Here is a 25,182-nt window from a genome sequence, read left to right as displayed (position 1 = left end):
TTGACGACTATAGACGTCAAAAATTCATGTGAACTATTTCTATTAGTTTAACTTTTTTTTTAAACATTTTATTTCATTTTTATGAAAACCTAGAAAAACATTTGTATTGTACATTTATAACAGATATAAAATTTGTGATTAATCGTGAGTCAACAATTGAAATCATGCGATTAATTACGATTACAAATTTTAATCATCTGACGCCCCTCATTTTTAATATATTTTTTAAGGGTTAGGGTAATTAATCACATGACTTCACTAGTTAACTAATGATTAATCACAAATTGTGTATCTGTACTGAATAAAAATTTGAAAAAATCTAGATTTTCATACTCTTGTTAGCAAAAGTGGAAAAAAAAATGTTAAACTAATAGAAATAGTTCAAATGAATTTTTGACGTCAATAGCCGTCAATGGCAGTGAATGAGTTAAAAAGGCTTTTCATCAACATTTTTTGCCCGCCAAATTTAAAGAGCACCTGTTATGTGTTCATTTTTTTCAACATTTATGGGGACGTCTTCAACATATTTCGATCCACTGCACACTCATCCTCCTCTCCTTCCAATCAACAAAATTTATGAAATACTTTACTTTAATGCATGTAGTTATTCGATAAAATCGATTATCATAAAAATCACGATTCTCATTTAGTACGATTCAGAATCGATTTTAAATGTCCCAAAATCGATTTGATTTAAATTCTTTTATACTGTCTTGCCTTTGTCTGTGTGTGCCTTTATTTGGAGCGCTGTTCATGTTGTACCCGGTTTGGCCACTGAGGGGCAGTGTGGTTCCACGCGGTCTAATACACTGTTAAGTTGTTGCCACATTAGAGAATAGAAGGAAAAAGTCACGATAGAGTTATTCCAATAAAAGTTTGGTTTTTTTTCAGCGTGGAGCCGCTCTTTTGAGTGATAAAAGTGCTGCGAGTAGCGCGCTAATTAGCATTAGCGAGTCTGACTGGAGTAGATCATTACGATTCCTTGCACATCTAGAGCTCTAACATCACTAACAGAAACACAAGCGTGTGCATCTCTCAAAAGACAATTCAATATGTATCTCTAGATATTATAAAGTGGAATATTCCGTTTGAAGCACTCACATATTGTCAATTGGGGAAAAAAAAATCCGATGCACACCAGTTTTTGTTATACTTCTAATCCTTTCACTGTGTTGTCTGTTTCAGCCACATGATTGCATGGAGTTGCATTTGTTGCTAATTACATTAATTGATTTTTGTTGGTTGGGAACAAACCAAGAACATTTTGTACACAAACCTGAATGTGACTCACAACACACTCACACAAGGTGTTGGCCTCCAGAGCTCTGACCTCTGCCAAGGCTCCACAGTCAATGCCTTCTGCCATATGAACTTTATTAAATGTCAAATACCTCCGCCAAGGCCACAATGCTAACAGTTCAAATTGTAGCAAAAGGAGTACTCTCTAAGCAAAGCTCCTGGCGCAAGAAGTAATCATATTACTCGTTAAAGTAGTTGTGTGCTTGTTTCAACATTTTCATCCTGTCAAGGATCTCTAGAGGAATTCCAGGAATTCTCAGCACATCATTTTGACCTTTCATTTACATAAAATAACACCACACAAAACAATACACTGCAAAACAAAAAAACAACAACAACGATTTCAGTTTCACACCGTTCAACCCTTGGCACCTTTGAGGAAAAGCAAGTCAAGCAAAGACAAATTTATGTATATAGCCAGTAATCACAAAAGAGTCTCAAAGGGCTTCACACACCCACAGTTGACAAATATTAACGACAAAGCACACAGTAAGCACCACACACACCTTCCACAACAACTTCCTCCTCCGTGATCTCAGAGGGGTTCCATTTCAGAAAGGAAGTGAATGGGCCTCCCCCTCCCCCCTCTGTCGCACATAAAGCCCGATTGGTCTCCCATGACTACAAACGTGTTCCTCTTCAGCTCGGAAAAGAAGCCACTTCCTCCCCTCGGAGGTCACCGACGCGCACACAAAAACTTGACATTGAATTGCCTGTGTTGCCATGACACACTCCGCCACCAGGGGTCACCCTAGACGGGCTCCATTTTAGGAGACGCAAACGTCTTTGTCTGGAATGCTGCTCGTTCTTTTTGTGTGTTCAAGTCTGTTTTTGTGAGAGAGTGAGAGTGCGTGTATGTGTACATGAGAAAATTTGGAGAGCGAGAAAGCGAGAGAGAGCGAGAAAGAGGGTGCGCTTGGTTTATGAACATCCGGGCATTTGTGATATTTCCGCAATGCAACGCAAATGCTTCCTTTACACGGTAAAAAAAAAAACAAAAAAAAACGGCGTATTGTATTGCTTTTGCCTTTGACTAGCATACAAGTCAATCAGATTTTTATAGTAGTCAAACGACATTTCATCACATTGTGAAATCAAAATAATCCTCATAGAGCTTCTTTTCATCTCCATTTTGACGAGTGAAATATGTGCCGGTATTTTGTGGGCCGTAATTAAAAAGTTCTGAGTCTGCTCAGGTCGATTGGACGCCATAGCAGGTAAGCCGGTTTGTCACGATGCTAACTGCAGGTGTGTCAATTAGATGATGGACTCAGACTGACTCACATGTGTGAGAACATGCATGTTTGTTAGTTTGTTACCATGGCGAGTACAAGCAAACGCTTGAAAACAATCGTACAATATACTGCGTAGTTTCTTGTGTGTGTTGTTCCCGACAAATTCATCTCCCCAACATGGCCGAAAACGTACCAGTTTTGAAAATTACTAGTGGAATGGTTATATTTTAGCGGCGCTCCTTATGACTCCAACTAAACTCACTCAGTAGGCCTCAAACAGTTTAACCACGAGTTCCTTTTTTCACAGTCATGACGCGTTTCTCGTCTTATTTTGTGACACATAATGTTTATTTTGTCATTCATTTCTTGTGAAATTTTAAACTCTCCCTTCTGCTTAGATTGAAAGAGGAAATTCAGAAAAAGTTCTATTTCACCAGAGTGTAATGTTTGTTTGTAGCATGAAGCTTTTTTTCTTTTTTTTACTCTGGCATCAATCTGCATTTAATTCCTGAAGTCATGGACTCGTAGAAACATAATGTTGACATCCCATCATCAACATGAACCAACATTAAAGATGAAAATGATTGTCGGGGGAAAGAAAGCAGAAGACAAGACAAAGAAAAAGCGTTGAGCGTCCATCTTGGGCGTCTTGTTAAAAATGTGAATGGCTAAAAATGTGAATGGAGGCAGACGGCCGGCCTCCCCGCTCACATGAGCGCCATCACGTTCTCTTTTGTCTCTCAACGCCGAGCCCCGCTTTGTCCCACCCGGGCGAGGAGGGGGATCCCATTTCTCCTTGACTTTGATGTCTCCTCCCCCCATCACACACACACACACAAACCACATGAGCGCATGGGGAAAGAATTCCAAAGCTGATCCATTAGGAAAAACAGAACCAAACAGAGAAAAAGAATCTCACTAAGATGTGAACGTAAGTTTCAGTGCTAGTTTGTCTATATTTGTCCTGACATTATTGACTGGCAACCAATCAAGAGGTGGGAATAATCACTCACAAAAAAAAAAAACACAACACCACCATCGCAAAAAACACTCAAAACAACACAACAAAAAAATCACCAAAAACACACAGAAAGAGAATTCAAATATTGTAAATCTAAACAGCAGCATGTTCAATCAAACAATATATCATTTTATAAAACTCTGCTAGCGTAATATCCGACTAGCAGAAATTAGCATAGATGTCATACAACTGCTAGTGTAACACACACCGAGAAACAGAAAATCATCATATAATCACTTCCTCTTCGTTAATGATATTGCATTTTTTCCCCACAGAGCTCGGTGCTGCCTGGCTTGTTGTGGCAGGGTGCGGTACTACAGCAAGGGTGCACAGCTCTAAATTTGGACTTGCTTGTATAGTGTAAAAATTCAGGGGGGGGTGGGGGTGGGGGGATTAGGAAAAAAAGTGTCCTTTTGCTGGAAAAGTGAGTCAAACCTGAAACCACCTTCCCAAAATAGACTATGCCTTGGATAAAAAAAGAAAAAAAAAGAAAAGAGAAGTTTATTAGAAACACTGGAAAGATTTGTCACATTCTTATTTTAGGAAGATAGGAAGAAATGGAATCAGAGGCAAAATCATATCATACAATTCACGTGAAGGTCACGTATATCAACACGTGGACCACACACACACACACACACACACACACACACACACACACACACACACGCGGGAGAGTCCAGCAACTCCAAAACAACAACAGAAGTCACAAACGCAACGTGAGCAAAGGAAAGAACATTGAAACAACTTTTTTCCTCTCGCGTGTTTAAATAAAAATAAAATGGATACACTTTTGATAAAATGATTGCCATTGGTTGACATTTATGGACACGTTACAACAGTGTCACATGCAGCATGAATTTTTTTCATTTACATTTTTATATTTATCGTAATGTATGCAACAATAACACATTATTTTAATGAATATTCACCCACCCATTTTCCGAACTGCTTATCCTAAAAAAAGAAAGATGAATCAATTTTAGGAAGAATGTTAACAAAGCTTAGAAGAAAACTAATTATAGTCTGCTATACATCAAATATTATAGGTATGAGGTAAAAATAAATAAATATATATATAAAAATAATAAATACATTTAATAATAAATAACACTCATTGCAATGCTTTAATTCTATTACTTTTAATTTATTTAATAATAATGAAGCAATTATTTAAAAATTAAAGTTCAATGTATATGTAAAATGCTTATTTTTTTAGGTTATTATTTACAATTAGTTAAAAAGTTATTCAATTAAATAAATTAATAAAAGCACAAAAATAACTGACAAAAAATATAAAGAGATATCAATTTTAATTAATCAATTTGAATCAAAACATGAAGAAATGTAGTGAATGTGAGAAATATTACGGAATGTAAAATACTTGGTAGGTCGAGTTATCAATGTACTGTATATCTATTTATCAGTCTAATCGTCAGTTGTTCATTAAATGTCTTGTGTGCAATGCATTGTGGGTATTTTGTAACTTTCGACCCGCTTAAGTTCCACATCAAGCAGCATAAATATTTACATTGAGCATATGACCTCAATTTCCATATGTAGCATCAGTGATGAAAGGAGGGGCCTGATGGACGGGGGCAGCAGGGTTTGGGGGGGGGGGGTGGGTTACTTTAATCCATCTTAACGACGGCGGGGCCTGGAACCCGAAGCGGCAAACAACATGTGGCACGCAAAGCGTCCCTTTGATTGCATTGTTGCTAGCGGAGGCCACGCGGGCCCGTCGGGGCGGCCCACCAGACTGCAGCCGCCCACCCCCGCATTCACGGCGCCCCCTCCACAGGCCCCCCCACGCCGAAGAGGGAGGCCGCGTCTTTCCTGCAGCCGGCTGATGTCAGGCTGCAGGAATGTGGAAAACAGAGCACACTGGGGGGCCTTGTTCTCCCCCCCGTGAATAGAAGGCGGCAGGCCGAAGCACATGCCACACACACGGCCCAGCCGTGGTGGTGGTGGTGGTGGTGGTGGGGGGGGGGGTCTTTGTGGGGGGTTAACAGAACACAGAGTGTAGGTTAAGGTCATGTGGAGGCACTTTTGATAAAAGTTTCGTTTCCAACGAATGGAGCTTTTCGAAAAACAACTTGAATGTGAAAGCGTCAAAACAGGAAGTGCAAGGTCAGCACCTTTTGGCAAGCTTTTTTTTTTTCTTCCTTTTTTATTTATTTCTTTTTAAATCCCTCTATGAGCCACGGAAGCACAAGGGGGTGCTATAAGCCCCCTGGAGTACCAAGGTCAACAAAGGGCACATATAGATAAACAAGTCATCAAACTGACAATTAATTTCATTCATGCAGATTTGTTGGCATTATATAAGCCTATCCTGTAAATCTTGTGTCAATTAGTGGAGTGCCCAGAGTTCAAAACAAACATGGTGCATCAGCATTTTGAGGTTATGCTGCAAATGGAATAAGATGGCAACAGAACTGATGTTAGCCCAAAGTGTAAATGCTTTTAAATCCAGGTCAAAAACGAATACAAAACCATGGATAATTCGCTGGAGGGTCGTGTGCGACGTCTATCTCACTTGACTTTGGACAAGAGAAGCGTTTCGTTACACCGTTCGCAAACTAAAGCAATTCTTCCCATTAAAATGAATGTAAATGAAAAGAATCCATTCCAGCCCCCAAAACAAGTTGCTTTATTAAAACCTTCAAACAACTGCTACATAACACGCAAATGGAGCAACAACACATACAAACAGAGCATACAGGAATACTCACATGCATAGAAATAAACTAAAAGCATATTGGAAAATGGGCTTGGGAGCCAAAGTAGCTTTTCAAACGAGTCATCGTTCTTTTGGAGTTCACTTCAAGTCATTTGCTGACATGTTGGAACTTGTGGTGGCTTGAAAAACACTCAAGCCAGCACATTTTCATGCACTCGCCTTACTGTAAATACTTAATTTGCACTTGGAAAGTATACAGTGAATGCACCTTAGGGATGGTGAATGCAAAAATGAATTCTGGTACAGTTATTACGTACATGTAAAATGTAGTTAGTAATATAATCCAAGTATCATAGCAGAGCAAACACAGTGAGGCAGACATGCCAACCACTTGTTCAAGTTTGTGCTATGGATGGATTTAAGACCATTTGAGACAATTGTTTAGTTGCATAAGGAAAGCTGTTTTCAAACTCTGCCTGAAGGCAACATCTCAGATAGACAGGCAGATAGAAAGATAGCTAGCTAACTATCTTGCTTTGTAGCAGGATAGCTAGCTAGGTAGCAAGATAGCTAGCTAGGTAGCAGGATGGATGGATGGATGGATGGATGGATTTAAGACCATTTGAGACAATTGTTTAGTTGCATAAGGAAGCTGTTTTTGAACTGTCCCTGAAGGCAACATCTCAGATAGACAGGCAGATAGAACGATAGCTAGCTAACTATCGTGCTAGGTAATAAGATAGCTAGCTAGGTAGAAGGATGGATGAAAGACCATTTGAGACAGTTGTTTAGTTGCATAAGGAAGCTGTTTTCGAACTGTCCCTGAAGGCAACATCTCAGATAGACAGGCAGATACAAAGACAGCTCGCTAACTATCTTGCTGGGTAGCAAGATAGCTAGCTAGGTGGATGGATGGATGGATGGATGGAAGGATGGATGGATGGATTTAAGACCATTTGAGACAATTGTTTAGTTGCATAAGGAAGCTGTTTTTGAACTGTCCCTGAAGGCAACATCTCAGATAGACAGGCAGATAGAACGATAGCTAGCTAACTATCGTGCTAGGTAATAAGATAGCTAGCTAGGTAGCAGGATAGCTAGCTAAGTAGAAGGATGGATGAAAGACCATTTGAGACAGTTGTTTAGTTGCATAAGGAAGCTGTTTTCGAACTGTCCCTGAAGGCAACATCTCAGATAGACAGGCAGATAGAAAGACAGCTAGCTAACTATCTTGCTGGGTAGCAAGATAGCTAGCTAGGTAGGTGGATGGATGGATGGATGGATGGATGGATGGATGGATGGATGGATGGATGGATGGATGGATGGATAGATGGATAGATGGATGGATGGATGGATGGATGGATAGACGACCACAACAGTGTCAGACTGAGAGCAAAGAAGGCAACACAAGAAGATGATGATGGTGAAGAAGAAGGCCATATAATTAAAATATTGTGAATTCCTTCCACAACGCAACAAAAATGAAGTTGTCTGGCTCAAAAATTGAGTAAGTGATTAAATCCGCGAGATAAACGAAACGCGAGAAGGACAGCGCCTTGTGACGTCGACTAGCAAGCCAGCTTTATACAAAATAGGAAACACGAGGGTGTGTGTTGTGACATCCGTGTTCCAAGATGGACGACGCTACCAAACTACTGCTTTCTTCTAACATGATTTTTCGTGGCGTGTGCTCGCTCACATTTTAAACGCCGGTTACGATGTTAAATGTTTACATATGTGTGTGTGTGCATTTTACACGCAAGGCCTAAGCTGTCCATCAACGCGCGACTCTCGAGGTGCGGTCACGTCTGCGGGGATGACGTCATTAGCTCTTATGTAAGCGCCAACAAGTCCAGACGTGCTCTCGCCGCCAGATGTTTGAGGCCACGAGTGGTGCAAAGTAACCGAGTAAAACTACTAGTTACTGTATTTAAGTCGTTTTATTTTAAGTATCTGTCATTTTTTTTATTATTATTATTATTTTTTGTTTTATTCCAGGCTATACGGATATCTGTACTTTCTTTCCAATTATTGAGGGCAGGGAAAAGTCACACCTAGCTATGTTTTACATGAGTCCCTTTAGCTTAATGCTAACAACAATGTAAAATGCCATCGATAGGCTATGAAATAGCATCTAGTTGGCGGTGTTCAAATGGTAGAAGTGAGGGATATTTGGAAAAAAATAGTGCAGACTGACTATAAACACAATGTACTAATACGCACAGGCATGTATTCTCTATCATTTTTGAAAAAAAGACTAAATATACTGCAGCCTACTACTAAAAGTGTAGTTGTGAAACTCTTCTTCGTTTGTGTCTGCATGACTGTATTGTACTGCCCCTGGTGGCCATTTTGCACACACCAGAATGAGTTCAAATGGGTTCAAATCCCACTTGGACCACATTTTAGTACATACGATGGTTCGATACCAATTGACTATCATATCAGGAAATAGATGATCATTTCACTGAAATGATTTAAGCACATGCATTCAAATCTTACCATTCAGCTTTTCAGGGTTCTCACGCAATTTCTGCAGAAATTGCAATTTGTCAAGAATTTGACAAATACTATTGGTTTTACCGTTTTTCTAAAAACCTTACTTTTAATCTCCTCTGCTTCTAAACAAATCATAGTATGATGTTATGATGATAATATTTTCATCATTGTTGATGGTCTCACTGAATCTTTTTGTGTCGGTAACAAATTGATCTTTAAATATATTAAACACCAACAACCCTCTTGCTTGCTCTTATGACGCAATGAAAGTGTTTATCTTAAATTGTTCTGAAAGCATGAAAACCCGCATGCAAAAAAGCCCTACTTTCCATTTCACTGTAAATCCACCAAAAAAATCCCCAGTGGTAATCCAACCGCCTCCTCACAGACACAATCACACGACTGTGAGAAAAAAAAAAAAAAAAAAGACAACATAGCCGCCCGCAGGCGTATTTGGTAGAGTTAAAGCGACAACACAATGGACGCTAAGCCAGAACGCTCCATTCATTTACATGTCAAAAACGACATAATACTACACACGACAAATACCAACATGTGCGGGAACAACGGCAATTCCATGACCGCCCACGCACACAAGCGCGCACACACACACAAACGTGCACACACACAATTAGGGAGTGCTTGTTTTATCACATGAAACCAAAACAACATTTTTGTTCCAGTAGTCAAAAAATGAGGGGGAAAAAGAAAAAAAAAAGTTTCTACAGTCAGTAAGTAAGGTCAACTTCTGGAAAAGAAAGATACAACAAGAAAAATAAATCAACAAAAACAAAAGTGTACCATATTTTATAAGTCAGTAAAGTACCCAATATTTAGTAATAATAATAAAAATATTTTTTATAATAATAAAGCTAATTTTAAAAATGTAAAATGTATTTTGAAGTCAGTAACGTAATTCATGATTTTTAGGAATATCAGTAAAAAAATTCAAAAAAAATTCAAAAAGGATCAAATCAATTTTAAAAATATTATATTAAATATCATATAATCCGGTCATAATCATAATATCTATATATGTACTGTATTTTTAAGTCAGTCAATTCCTGAATAAATCAAAGGTGGGGAAAAACACCACAAACGTGTATAATATTTATATTTAGTCAACTTCTAAGAAAAGAAAATCAAGGAAAAAATAAAATCAATAAATGTGTAAAATAATCCTTTTTAATCCATAAAGTCCTCTTTTTGAATACATCAGGGAATAAAATAACAATTATGTATTTAAAAAGCGGTTTGGAAAAATTGCAACAAATTAAATGTAAAAGAAATGCCAACTAAATGTTAGAAAGAATAAATACAAAAACAACAAATATTAGAATAAAGACAAAATTTATACCAAATAATACAACAACCAACCAACCAATCAATGGAGAACAATCGTGTTGCCTTTTTTTCTATTTTCAAAATAATTCTTCCTGCATGGGTGAAACGAGTTGAAGCACTGAGTCAGCACAACATGTTTGCGCTAACGTTACTGATTGACATGCTGGCGTGTGGGCGGGCAGATAAGAGTCACTGCTGTGTTTTGCTTGGACACACAAGTCAAAAATGACTGCTGTCAATCATCCGTGACCATCGAAATGCGTCCGGTCAGCACGGCGGTGCAGCAGAGGTGCACCGGACTCTGAACTTTCCCCTCACATACTTTGGATTTGCTTCCAGTTGCTGTTTGCTTTTGCGCACTGCACAATCTACTGTAACTATCTTACTAACTATCTAGACTAGACTAGAACAGACTCGACTAGACGGGACCAGACTAGTCTATGCTATGGTATGCTATTACTGCACTGTCTATGCAGGGGACACACTCAAGGGCGTAACCATGCTGGCTGCACAATGAATCAATATTTAATAGTAAATAATGACAACAAATGGACAGTTGAGTTAATATTAACTACAACTAAATGAAACCGAAACACTGAACACTGAAAATGTGTTTTTTAAAGTCAGTCAAGGCAATTTATGGAATAAATCTAATATATATATAATATGAATAAGAAATAGAAACAAAAACAAGGAAAAAAGTCAATTAAATTAATTCCAGGAAAATAAATAAATTAAGGAATAAGTAAAGTACGCTAAATAAATGCAAGTGTAATCAATTTTTTTCCACATCAGTAAAGGCAAATTCTAGAATTAATCCAGAAATAATTGAAATGATCAAAAAAAGCCCTTTTTTTTTTTTAGTCAGTAAAGTCACCTTCTTGAATAAATTAGGGAATACTGTAGATATAATATAGAATTTGCACACAAAAAAAACATCATTAATGTCAATAAATTCAAATCCAGGAAAAAACTTATTAAAAGTGTAAAAAACATGTTGGTAGGAACATTTCTTTGCATACCGGGTACTTTGTATTTGGTGCAACTGTTTGTTTAGCACAACGTGCAAAAAAAAAGATATAACTAACTCATTCACTCACTCCAGTTTTTTTTAGCTACTTATTGAACAATTTATCAATACTTGAACTAACTAACTCACTCACCAACTAACTATACGATAGTTTTTAGGGCAAAAGCTAACTATTAATACGTAAGTTTTTCTAGCTACTGATTAACTCTATTAATAATTGAGTTTGACTAGCTACTAACCACACTCCAATAGTTTTTAGAGGAACTTATTGAACTTAGTAATAGTAACCATCAACTAACTAGCTAACTATCAATAACCTGGGTTTTTCTAGCTACCAACTCTATTAATAATTTAGTTTTTCTAACTAATTAACTAACTAACACTATCAATAAATGTTTTTCTAACTACTTAGTGAACTAACAAAGAAACTAACTTCTATAGTAAACGCATGTGCAGGTGAGACAAATACACTTGAGGGGTGTAACGTATTTCAATATTTACTAGTAAACAATGACTAGCATTGAATTGTTGAGTTAATATTAACAGTGGCTCACCTATTATTATTTTTCCCACCTGTGATGGAAAGCATTGTGCGTAATGGTGGTCATCATGAAGCTGTCTCAAGTTGGTGGAGTCGTTTTTTTAATGTATTCTATGTAATCATTGATGTTGTCATTAGTGTAGTTGTTGATTTATTTGTTGTGTCGTCATTAATTTTGTAAAGTTCTAGTTTAGTTGTTCAAGTTGTATAGTCGATGTAGTTGTTGACGGCAATGTCGTCGTTTGCATGATCAGACATGATGCATTTATTTTCGTGTGTGAAACTCGAAAAGGCTTCTCAGCTGCTTTCAAGCCCGTCAAGGTCAACGGAGTTTGGAGTCGCGGGTACTTTCCTCCGCTGTCGAAAGCGCCGTCGAAGGCGGACGCGCGCCGCTGAGCATCGACGCGCTTCGCCACCACTACTTCCGCCTTTTTCCATTTCCACGCATCAACGAGCTCCGAAGTGCTGCTCCGCTTTCAAAGACTCTTCCAATGTAGACAACCAATGTCAGCGCAAACGGGAGACTGGTCGCCAGTCAATGTTAGGCATGTTCACACAAGCAATGGACTGGTCGCCAGTCAATATCACGGCACCTATAGAAAATCGACAAACTAGGCGCCAGTCAATTTAACGCGCTCCTTCTCATAGAGGGTTTTATTATTATTATTATTATTATTTTTAACCATAATAGATTAAAGTGCAATTGCACATCCACTACAGTAGGTGGCGGTATCACACTTTCTTTTTCCTGAGATTGGCCTAACAAAAAATAATGTGACATCACAATGATGACATCACATGTTCAAGTCAAGCAAGTGGGAATACAAAAGCTAAAACGAAATGGTGACGTATGACACCAAAAGTGAAGAGTGGGTGGGAAAATTCCGGGATGTGAAGGAGGAAGAAAAAAAAGCGAGACGTGTGTAACCACTAATCAATCGACATGACCATACTTGTGTGGCTAAAAATGACATCAGTAACTATTAGTGTGTGTGTGTGTGTGCGTGAACTCAGTTGCGAGACTCGTGGAAACACGAAAATGACTTCACTCGCATTCAACACAGACGGCGACACACGCACACACCCAACATAAAAAAAAAAAACATACACACATTTGAGTGAAGCCCAAACAAAAGCAAAGCGAATAGCAGGTTGGGTCTTGCAATCAAGGATTTAGCTTGCACCTGTCCGCTAGTTATGTAGCCATTGATGTCATTGTGTAGTCGTTGATGCAGTTCTACCGTAGCCATTCAGAGTAGTGGTTGATGTCGTTTTTGTGCAGTGTTGATGTAGTTGTTGTGTAGTCATTGATGTAGTTGTAGTTGTGTATTTGCCGATGTAGTTGTTGTGTAGTAGTTGTGCTGTGGTTGATGTAGTTGTTGGCTAGTTATTAATGTTGTTTTTGTGCAGTCCTTGTTGTAGTTGGCGTGTAGTTGTCGGAATAGTTGTTGTGTAGCTGATGCAATGATTTGTTGTACACAAATGCACAGCATATGATCGTTTGTTTGCTGATGACAAGGAGGCCAGTAGCCCAGTTATGCGCAAGAGCAGGCCCTGGCAAAGACAAGCCGTCTCTTGTGCGTCTTCGTCAAAATGTCCATTGACTAAATGCGCTGGAGCCAGAAGCAAAAAAAAATAAAAAGAGTCAGCTCACAGCAACAGCAGGCAATGGAGCACAACACAACAAAACAAAACACAACGTCAAGTTTCAACTGATTTCAAAGTAAAACAAAAACAAACAAACCAAAAAAAGGAAGTTTTTCATTCATTCACATGAGTGTTGCTAGGCAGATGTGATACTCAAACAAGTCACTACAAAAGCAGAAGCTGACGAGCTAAAATGACCAAGCTGGGCGCTAAAAGGAGAAGCTAGCACATGAATGTTTCTCAGAGCGTTAAAATAAGTAAACATGCTAAAATGTCTTCCAGAAACTAGTGAAATGGAGCTAACAAGCTAAAAATGACCAAACTAACAATGACGCTAACAAACTAAAATGATCAAACTTAAGTGCTACAAGCAAAAGCTAAAATGCTGTAAATGTCATTTTCATTCAAAAATTTCTAAAATGTGCCGCTAACAAGCTAAAATGTCAAAACTGAAAGGCTAATAGTTGACTCTAATATCCTAAAATGTCTCTCAAAATGGAGATTGGAAGCTAAAAAGCCAAGCTTAGCTAACACTACAAATTGTCTCTTGGGGCGAACAAAGGAGAAGATAAAAAGCTAAAATGAACAAACTGTAGTGCAAAAGCAGAAGCTAACACACTAAACTGTTTCTCAGCATGCTGAAGATGTCACTTCAAGCTAACGTTGTAAAATGTCTCGGAGCGCGCTAAAAGAAAATGCTAAAATGACCACACTGAAGTGTTAAAATGTCTGGAAGAGAGGTAAAAGAAAAGCTAACCGGCTAAAATGTTCCTCAGACACCTAAAATGAGAAGCTAACAATGTAAAATGCCTCTCAGCGCATTACGAGAACAAGCAAACACGCTAAAATGTACATCAGGATGCTAAAATAGACACTAATTAGCTAAAATGCCTGTCAACGGGCTAAAAGAAAAAAAAAAAGTAAAACAAAGCAAGTGGAGAAGCTAATAAGTACAAGTTATTTCCCTAGCACTAAAAGTAGACGCTAAAGTGAGCAAACTTACAGCAACCTCAGTCATGAGGTTAACTACTTCCTGTGCGTCGGCTTGTAGGCTTATGTGGGTTAGAGTGCGCGAGTGTGGAAAGGAGATTCAAAGTTCTCATGATAAAAGCTTCATTTGCATTTTAATTGTATCATCTTTGCGTGAATCATCACTTTTGACACCTGTGATCAACTCCAGTCTTCCAAAGTCATGCTGATGAGGAAACTGCGTCACATGACAAGGTGTCACATGACACACTGGTCAGCAGAAAATGAGTCAGTTTGGGGGGGACAAAACAAAAACGGACGCAACCTTTGAACTCAGCTAAATACTCAGCGTGTCGAAATCAAGCAGGAGTTGAAGTCACTCCTATGCCACTTTTGGAGAAAGAAGCGCCAGACTGATCGCCAATCAATGCCAGGGTTAAGGCTGCCACTACCGAATTTTTTTTAATAATCGACTATTCCATCGATTACTCTGTAATCTTAACGCTGCTCTTTTTTTTTTTTTTGATTTCCCCACAATAACCATGTCACTCACTGCTTCGTGATGTCTTGATAAGAGACACAGGCACCAAGCTATGCTACGCTAAGTTAGCGGAGGAGGCTTTAACAAATTTAAGCGGTCATGACCATTTCAAAACACCAAAGCTGAGTTGTCATGTACCTCCGAACGGTTGGACGGCTCGTCGTCATACGCATAAATCAAACCTCCGTCATTTCTACTTTGCAGTCATTCCAGGTAACTTTTTTTGTCCTTTTTAAGTTTATGAAGGCAGCTTTTTAATTTTTGTGAATGGCTCCTTTGGAAGGAAGTCCGTTAGCTACGAATATCCAAAAGAGGCCAAACATATCTTCTGAGTGTCGCAAAAATGTTTTTCTAGTTTTGAGGCCAATTTTTTTTGTGTCAAACAATTTTTGTGGACGAACCCAAACCACTTTAGCGCTCCATCGCCTTTTTTGATATTTCTGAGAAAACAAATGCTCGCCTGTTCTTTGACTTTCATTTTGATAGCAATGTTCTCACATGCTCGCGCCTTTAGCAGAAAGGAAGTAGTTGGAGCATTTCCAGTACGTCACACTGCACACGAGACGCGACGACCAGTCAAACAGAATCCGAAAGCAGGATACGGAACTATGTACACAATTCCTGAAATCCTTGTTCACATTTTACAATCAGGAATCTGAAATGTTTTCATTCCGGAAAACTCACACAGAAATGGATGGGTTGTTTTTCTAAAGTTTGTTTTTAAAGACTTAAAAGTAGGATAAATGATGCCACGGGCAAACAACTTTCGAATCAATGCAGGAGAATGGGAAGAACCCCCTGAAGTTGAAAGAAGAAATAAAAGGAACATACGGACGGCAGGTACACAAAAGCTTTATTGACATGCCAGCTTTGCGACGTGAGCTGCAACACACTCAGTACAGCCTGAGGGTCAAGATGTTCCGTTTGCCATCACGCGCGCCTCTCCCTGCCAGGAATGTTCTCATTTGCACACGCCTCACAAATTTTTGCTACTAATATATTCATGAATATGCTGCAAATATGACGGAAATCCTTCAGAAATTGCGTGTGAAATATGATTGACTTAACGTCTGTGAGCAAACTGGTGACTTCATTGACCAAATCATTTCCTCCACTGAAATGGAATGAAGTGTCATTGATCCCTTGCAGCTCTATCCAAAAGACATTCTTGTTGTTTTTTTAAAAAGATAAATAGCACTAGGTTGTATCGGAAAAATGTAAGAAAAAATATATAATATAAAAAAAATTATAATATAAAATTACTGTATGCACTATAGTAGTCTGTTGCATGGCTTAGTGAGTGTTTCCACTAGCAGGAGTCAGTCAGGTCGGACAAAAAAAAAGAAAAAGAAAAAAAGAGTTGCCATGTGTGTTTTATAAGGAAAATAGCACTATAATATTTTACTTAAAAGCATATTGTAATAAAATAATTAAATACAAAATAAAGAGGCAAAACAATTTGTGCTTTATGATTCATTGACATTCGATGACGCTAATCATTAGCATGTCTATGGCGTTTGACATTGTTTGTTAGCATTAAGCTAAGCAGACTTTGGCTGTTTTTCGATACACCACGTCTGTGTTTTATATTTAGCCGTACAGTAGCAGCACTGTATTTCTGAAACATCCCATCTTTTACAAGCAGTGAGCTTTACCAAACCAACCTACAAGGGGCGTGCACGTGCATGAGAAGTGTGCGCGTTGACGTGCACGGCGAAAGTGTTGACGGAAGTGAGGGCCCACTCAAAAGGTTCTCAGCATTCCTTTACGCTAAGCTCTTGTTTTTCCTGACGCGGCTCGGCGGTTTCAAGCACTTCATGTGAACTTGTCGTGCACTTTTACGTGCACGGCGCGGCAAACGCAAGGGTCAGGGGAGATGTCGCCTCCCGCATCGGCCGGCACCAGAACATCACCGGACGTCAGCATCGCCCACGCCAGCATTTTTTTGTTACAAAAGCTTACTTGAGTTTTCGTAAACAATCACCACCAGCGACCAGTAAACCAATTTAATTACCAAATTTGTTAGTGTACCGGTACTTAAGATGACTTTTTCACATTATCTGTACTTACATATTTATTTTTAGGATGACTTTTTACTTTGACTTACTACGCTTGAAAGCAGATGTCTACATTTTACCCATGACTTTGTCATAGGTAAATCGATAACATACCAAAAAGAAGACGCTAACCTGCCAAGATGTCTCTCAAAATGCTAAAAGGAGAAGTTCACATTCTAATTTGTCTCTCAGATCAGGAAAAGAAAAAGCTAAAAGTGAAATGACCAAACTAAAGTGCTGAAAAGTCCGCCAGAATGCTAAAAAGAATAGCTAACAAGCTAAAACGTTTCCGAGACTACTAAAATGGAGAAGCTACATGCTAAAATGTTTCCTAGATTCCGAAGGGGAGAAGCTAACATGCTAACATGTCTCTCAGGGCACTAAAATCAGAAGCTACCGCGCTATTAAGCCTCTTGGAGGGCTAAAATTAGCAACTAAAAAGGTAAAATGCCTTTCAGAGCATTAAAAAAAGACATAAAGTTGAGGACCAAATCCAGAACACGAAAAGAAAAAGCTAAAAGTAAAATGACCAAACTAAAGTTCTGAAAAGTCCGCCAGAATGCTAAAAGGAATAGCTAACAAGCTAAAACGATTCCTAGACTACTAAAATGGAGAAGCTACATGCTAAAACGTTTCCTACATTCTGAAGGGGAGAAGCTAACATGCTAACATGTCTCTCAGGGCACTAAAATCAGAAGCTACCGCGCTATTAAGCCTCTTGGAGGGCTAAAATTAGCAACTAAAAAAGGTAAAATGCCTTTCAGAGCATTAAAAGAAGACATAAAGTTTACTGTGGTTGAGATCTTGATTGATTGAGATGTTGGGGTCTTCGAGACAGTAGCAACATGGAGGACCAAATCCAGAACACGAAAAGAAAAAGCTAAAAGTGAAATGACCAAACTAAAGTGCTGAAAAGTCCGCCAGAATGCTAAAAGGAATAGCTAACAAGCTAAAACGTTTCCGAGACTACTAAAATGGAGAAGCTACATGCTAAAATGTTTCCTAGATTCCGAAGGGGAGAAGCTAACATGCTAACATGTCTCTCAGGGCACTAAAATCAGAAGCTACCGCGCTATTAAGCCTCTTGGAGGGCTAAAATTAGCAACTAAAAAGGTAAAATGCCTTTCAGAGCATTAAAAAAAGACATAAAGTTGAGGACCAAATCCAGAACACGAAAAGAAAAAGCTAAAAGTAAAATGACCAAACTAAAGTTCTGAAAAGTCCGCCAGAATGCTAAAAGGAATAGCTAACAAGCTAAAACGATTCCTAGACTACTAAAATGGAGAAGCTACATGCTAAAACGTTTCCTACATTCTGAAGGGGAGAAGCTAACATGCTAACATGTCTCTCAGGGCACTAAAATCAGAAGCTACCGCGCTATTAAGCCTCTTGGAGGGCTAAAATTAGCAACTAAAAAAGGTAAAATGCCTTTCAGAGCATTAAAAGAAGACATAAAGTTTACTGTGGTTGAGATCTTGATTGATTGAGATGTTGGGGTCTTCGAGACAGTAGCAACATGGAGGACCAAATCCAGAACACGAAAAGAAAAAGCTAAAAGTGAAATGACCAAACTAAAGTGCTGAAAAGTCCGCCAGAATGCTAAAAGGAATAGCTAACAAGCTAAAACGTTTCCGAGACTACTAAAATGGAGAAGCTACATGCTAAAATGTTTCCTAGATTCCGAAGGGGAGAAGCTAACATGCTAACATGTCTCTCAGGGCACTAAAATCAGAAGCTACCGCGCTATTAAGCCTCTTGGAGGGCTAAAATTAGCAACTAAAAAGGTAAAATGCCTTTCAGAGCATTAAAAGAAGACATAAAGTTTACTGTGGTTGTGATCTTGATTGATTGAGATGTTGGGGTCTTCGAGACAGTAGCAACATGGAGGACCAAATCCAGAACACGAAAAGAAAAAGCTAAAAGTGAAATGACCAAACTAAAGTGCTGAAAAGTCCGCCAGAATGCTAAAAGGAATAGCTAACAAGTTAAAACGTTTCCGAGACTACTAAAATGGAGAAGCTACATGCTAAAATGTTTCCTAGATTCCGAAGGGGAGAAGCTAACATGCTAACATGTCTCTCAGGGCACTAAAATCAGAAGCTACCGCGCTATTAAGCCTCCTGGAGGGCTAAAATTAGCAACTAAAAAGGTAAAATGCCTTTCAGAGCATTAAAAGAAGACATAAAGTTTACTGTGGTTGCGATCTTGATTGATTGAGATGTTGGGGTCTTCGAGACAGTAGCAACATGAAGGACCAAATCCTTTCAAGTTTTTTCTTGTTGACTCCAAAAGAAGAAATGGGACAAAAACACTTAAAGGTAATAAAAATTCAAATTGAGCAATTTCAGGACACATCAACTTAAATAAATCGAATAAATAAAAATAATCCATATTGCAATGAATTTTTTGAATTTCAAAGTCTGTGTTTGTACTTTTTTTACACTCATGTGTCTATTTCTTAAAATATAGTGTGATGAAGCATCAACCTGCTAACGTAACGTAACGTCATAGTGACCAGCAAACACAACCTAACGTAACCCTTTTGCCTCTAAGAAGTAGCCATGGTCACATGACGAGCCTTCCGAAGCATCCAACATGAACTTGACATCAAGCCTTGTAACGTGATGGTGTTTTTCCTCACGTGCACTTGTTGACATCAACAACGGCCACTATGATCCCGCCTCCTGCTTACACCTGTTCCTCTTCCCGTATGTCTCACGCCGATCACCTTTCCTTGCCCGAAAGTGGCACGCTTCAAACTCAGGGCTTCCCTTATTGGGGGCTTGTTTCCTCACCGGATCGTTATCGCCCCCCCTGGCACGCAGGAGGGTTTCTCACGCAGCTCCGTTTCAAACTACAAAGGACAGAAAGAATTTTGCTGATGTCGTCATCTTTGACAGCATGTAAACAACACCAGACGGCAGTATGAAGTCCAAAACCAGCTCATTCCCACAATCCAGTCACGTTCCTATTAACGCTTTTATTATATCGGTGCCTTGAGATCCAAGCCCACTTGACCGCATTTTTGGAGAACTGCGCTAAAGAGCATCATTCATTGTCTTTTTGTTTCCTCAAATTTTATGTTGTCCAATCTTCTCCCATTTCTCTGCAGCAAAAGACTGATACTTTAAAACGGGTGTTTAAGTTATGCTTGTACTGAAGTGACGTTTGTTCTCGCAGGGTTACGATAAGATATCCACTTTTTATCTGCTAGCCGATATCGGAGGTACAAACTAACAGCTTAGGCTATCAAAGATGACGGTGTTTTCAATCTCTCTCTCTCTCTCTCTCTCTCTCTCCCCCCTCTCCCTCTCCCTCTCCCTCTCCCTCTCCCTCTCCCTCTCCCTCTCCCTCTCCCTCTCCCTCTCCCTCTCCCTCTCCCTCTCCCTCTCCCTCTCTCTCTCTCTCTCTCTCTCTCTCTCTCTCTCTCTCTCTCTCTCTCTCTCTCTCTCTCTCTCTCTCTCTCTCTCTCTCTCTCTCTCTCTCTCTCTCTCTCTCTCTCTCTCTCTCTCTCTCTCTCTCTCTCTCTCTCCCCTCTCTCTCTCCCCTCTCTCTCTCTCTCTCTCCCCTCTCTCTCTCTCCTCTCTCTCTCTCTCTCCCCTCTCCCCCCTTCTCTCTCCCCCCCTCCCTCTGCCCCCTTCTCTCCCCCCCCCCTTCTCTCTCCCCCCTCCCCCCTTCTCTCTCCCCCCTCCCTCTCCCCCCTTCCCTCTCCCCCCTTCCCTCTCCCCCCTTCCCTCTCCCCCCCGTAGGAGTCGCTGCAATTGAGTGGACCCCGCTTCTCTTGCCAAGTCAGCTGGGATAGACTTCAGCTCACCCATGACCTTCAACTGTCCATAGATGTGAATGTGAAAGTTAACTCCTGCTATTGGCTGGCGACCATCGAAGGGCGTAACCAACTTTTCTCGCCAACTGGGATAGGCTCTAAACCACCTGCAAACATTAACAGGAGTGAACTTGAATGTGAATGCTTTTTGTCTATAAATGTCCTGACCTGAAATGCAGGCTACCCAACTTCTCTCACAAAATAAATATATGGTGAACTCACACAACAGCAAGTGGTGCCCTGATTGATTATAAAGTCACGCGAAGTCATGTGTGCATGCTGAAGGCAGCGAAGGGAAAAAGCAGCTGTCGTGGGCTTCGGCAAACAAGACGCAGGTGCACGGCGTAGAGCACCTGGCGGCGCCGTCCTGAGCAAACAGACGCCATCGGAAGTGCTCTGGACCAGAGACAAAACAAAACAGGCTGCTGGCTAAATGTCAAAAACGTGTTCCGAGGAGGAACATGATGAATTTCCCTGGGGAAAAAACTGCAACGAATCACGGGATTGGTCGCCCACGCAGTTGTTACTGAGAAAGGCCACAAACCTCTCATTAATAAGATTTACTGTCCTGATAGGGATTTCATTTCCCTATCACATGTAGGCTGAAGGTGGTTGGGGTGGGGTGGGGTGGGGGTGTGGCGTAGCAAGAGCATATCTAAATGTGAAATACGCCTCCCGGGACTTTTTATGCTCGTCACCATTGAAACTTCCATGATATGAATTTATACTGGCTTCTATACTGTACAAAAACATTCGGGGACTTCACACCAATAAACTCGCTTGAAATTTGTTCTGCTTTAATTTGAGGGTATTCGTATCCAAATCAGGCAAACGGCGTAGGAATTATAATAGTTTGTGGATGCCTCCAAGTTTTTAACGACGGGGACCGGCAAGCGGCTAGCTACACGCTAGCCTCAAATCTTCTCGGGTTGAGCCACGTATCCGTGATAATCAAAACAACTGCGACACGAACGTAGCCTTTTCTACCGAGCCGTCCAATTTAATGTACGAGAGATCTTGCGATTGAAAGACTCGGCAGCGGTCATTTATGATGGTGGCGCTAGCATGCTAATGAATCAAACTGGAGTTGGATTCATAACTGCAATATGATTGGTTGCTCATGTTGTGTGCTGCAAAACTGGCGCGAATCATGGCCGAAGTTTGGACGGGTGTAAAAAAATAATCCACACATTTTCAATTATTCTTGTGTGCTGCTATTGTCCCCTTGTGAGATTTCTTTTTTTTTTTGGACGATCATTTTTTGTTGTTTTGATTTTTAAAAAGGCGCAATTATTAGATTAAGTGTTAGTAAGCAAATATTTCAAAGTGTTGTTGAGTAGATGTGGCAGACAGACGTGTGGCTGTTTATGACCTTTAAAGAGCTAAACCTCTTTGGTTTTAAGGAATTTTGATTAAAGTCGTAATACAGCGGGATTAAGATACTTTAAAGGCAGATTAGTGCATCGATAAAACATTCCTGATCTGGCAGTTTTTTGTGTGTTTTTTTTTTTTTACTGGATTATCTGCCCAAGTGCTGTTTTCGGTAACCTTTTTTCTTTGTGTCTGCGAAAACGCCAAAGCAAAAACAGCAGGATCAACACTATGGCCACGCAGTCTCCTCTTTTTATTTTGTCTGCTCTGTAATCCCCCCTATCATCACCTTCATCATCATCATCATCGTGGTCGTCGTAGTCATCCACGGGGGAGGATGAAAGACTTGACCCAAATTCACGGCAAGACAAAACAATGGCGAAGCTTGCGAAGCGCATGTGTAAAACACCGTGTACGATTCCACGCAACACAGACTAGACACCCGCAGCACCAACATGTTGAGTGCCTGTCACGCTGTGGCTGTCAGGAAAACACACACAAGTGTGGGACGTTAAAAGAGACATATGATGGAAAATTGGAATGGAAACTTTTGCATGTCTTGTATAAAAATGTGTATGTGTCTATTTTGTCAATTTCTTAAAAATTATCTGTGGACAACGCTCTGCCTTTCCACCCCACTGTGACATCACAATACGGCTAATTAGCATATCCCCACCCCCAAAGCAAGTGTCTCAGGCAAAAGAATGTCGGCAGAATTCGTTTTTTTTTTCTTTAACTCTTTGACTGCCAGACGTTTTCAGAAAAGGGATGCCGTGGGTGCCAGCCGATTTTAAGCATTTTGACTGATCTTTCAAGGTCCATAGAAAATTAGGTGTTTGGACTATGGAAACACACATACTACCAAAAAAAGATTGGACTCTCATCTTTCATCAGAAAAAAAAAGTTTGTTTCTACCTTATTCCGTTTTTCAGTAATCCACAATAGAAAATGGTTAGTTTCACCTCTGTTTTGAAACAAACGTCTTTTAACGTCTTTGGCACTCCTCCATAGGATTTTACTAAACGTTATTTAACGTTTTTGGCAGTCAAAGAGTTAATCACACTTTTTTTTTTCGTTTGAGCAAAAATGTCAATTTTGAGATTTCTCCAGATATAGCCTCCTTGAGGTCTCTATTTCCATTTCCCAGCAGCACAAAAGTTAAAATTGTAATAGAAGTTTATGAAAATAAGCAATTATGAGAACAAGTGCATCTTTAGGCAACTTGTTTTTAGCCGACTTTAGCTAGTAGCGCGTCTCGGACAATTACCTCAAAATAAGCAGAGTTCCTCGCTGCTAACGTCACTTCACAAATAATTTAATATTCAATAGTTTGTGTCCTAAATGTATATATAGTATTCACATGTCGTCAATTGCATCACATTGTTGCCATTTACGGGTCCATGTAATAATAATAACAGTAATGCATTATATTTATAGTTGCCTTTTTCGACACTCAAGGACACCGTACAATAAAATAAAAAAATTTAATAAAATAAAAAATATCATGTCGAATGGGAATTGACAAAAAGGTGTCCGGAATTGCAAAGATACATCGAAAGGATTTCCAACCGACAAAGTCTACCAAACTGTGTTATGACCATTTTGATTAAGGTAAGATGGTAAAAATGCTTTTACCATAATGCAATCGTGATATATGTGAGTCGCTGGCCGTGGTTAGCTAAGGCTAAAAATAGATCTGGTCAAGATGTTTGATTTTGAGATTTCTCCAAATACCCTCCTTAAGGTTTCTTATTTTCCTTTCCCAGCAGCCCAAAAGTAGAAATTGTTGTTAAAGTGTAAAGTGATGAATTAACAATGTTGTTGTTGTTTTTGTTGTAACATGATAGCGCTAGTAGCTAGCGCGGTTGCGGAAACTAGCTAACTTGGTTTAAAAATAACCCGAGATTCTCAAATTCACAAATGCTAAATGAGCAACCAATAAGAGCCGAAAGTACAGAAGATGCAAGAATGTCCGTGTTCGGGGATCGGCAAATGTTTGTAATACAACTGATTCCACAAATCAAAGCTAAATCTTCCGCATACGTCTTGCTCACACAAATAATGTTAGAGGAAGCTGGGGGTGACATTCATCGATATCAAAAGAAGATACGGTGTAAACACAATACAAATACGGCTGAGTCCGCTGAAAAGTTGACCCAAAAAGAGGGGCGGACTCGCGATCCCGTGACGTCAGTGAATACTATCTATATTTTGAGACAATTCAGATTCAGTTTCTAAAATGTAAGCCGAACTGTAACGCAAGCACAGATTAGTGTTAGCTAGCAAGATTAGCTCCTGATGTTCCACTGTCTATTCGCGATTTGCTATTTACAGGTTTACCTTTTCTCAGATTTTCTTTTTTTTTCTTTAGAACCCATCCTGTTATTTGCCTAAAGAGTCAGCCAGATGTTGTTTTTGTGTTTGTCTGAAACGCTCTAAAATGCCACAAGATGGTGGCCAAATGCCGATCTAATAGGGTTGTACGTTTGTGTATGTATTGTTTTGTGTATTTAAGCACATTTTTAATCAAAACTCCCAAAAGTTTCTATCCTTTTTTTTTTTTTTTTTCTACAGCCGAAAGAGCCAGACACTCTCGCCACTAGCAGTAGATCCATTCCACTGGTTGCCAATCGGTTGAAAAGTAGGGCCCGCTGGTTGGGGACCACTGCTATACACAATGTTCTCTTAAAATAAATTCTAAGAATTCAGAATCACAAGTCTCCTTGATCGGGTAATAATGTGCCACAAAATGGTGGCATTTCGAGATAAGATGTGCTTTTACAAGGATAAATGCCATGACGTCTAACAAGAACAACAACTTTCATTGTGACTGGACTACCTTCGGGAAGTAAATAAACAATTGGTTCTTTCACGCGATGACGAAATGGATGATGAGTTGGGGTTAGGCTGTTTCTCATAATAGTGACTTGTATCGTTGTATTCAAATAGTTGTGTATTTGGAGCCTTCTCACCAAATCTGTTCACAATTTCTGAAAATGTGACCTTATCAATTTTGACCCAATGTGATGTAAGATCAGGGCTCATTTGCATAACGCCGCCTCCGATGCAAATTTCTCCACCCACGACTTGGTCAACAATCACTCAAGCAAACATGGGATAAA

At 39.6% G+C, this 25,182-nt stretch overlaps 2 protein-coding genes across 2 annotated transcripts in view; one reads left to right on the top strand and one right to left on the bottom strand.

The window, feature by feature from the left end:
- Nucleotides 1-20,662, top strand: part of scnm1 (sodium channel modifier 1) — a 36,661-nt gene extending 15,999 nt beyond the window's left edge. The window contains exon 9 of the mRNA XM_077576276.1: nucleotides 20,616-20,662. The gene's annotated coding sequence lies outside the window, so the exon portion shown is untranslated. The remainder of the gene's footprint in view (nucleotides 1-20,615) is intronic.
- The window catches only part of tmod4 (tropomodulin 4 (muscle)), a 38,836-nt gene that overhangs the window by 11,693 nt on the left and 1,961 nt on the right, over nucleotides 1-25,182 (bottom strand). The gene's annotated exons all lie outside the window — the stretch shown is intronic.

Source organism: Vanacampus margaritifer, chromosome 9, assembly GCF_051991255.1.
Source record: "Vanacampus margaritifer isolate UIUO_Vmar chromosome 9, RoL_Vmar_1.0, whole genome shotgun sequence".
In the NCBI taxonomy this organism is placed as follows: Eukaryota; Metazoa; Chordata; class Actinopteri; order Syngnathiformes; family Syngnathidae; genus Vanacampus; species Vanacampus margaritifer.
The sequence above is the reverse complement of the archived record's forward strand: the minus strand, read 5'-3'. Positions and strand labels throughout refer to the sequence as shown.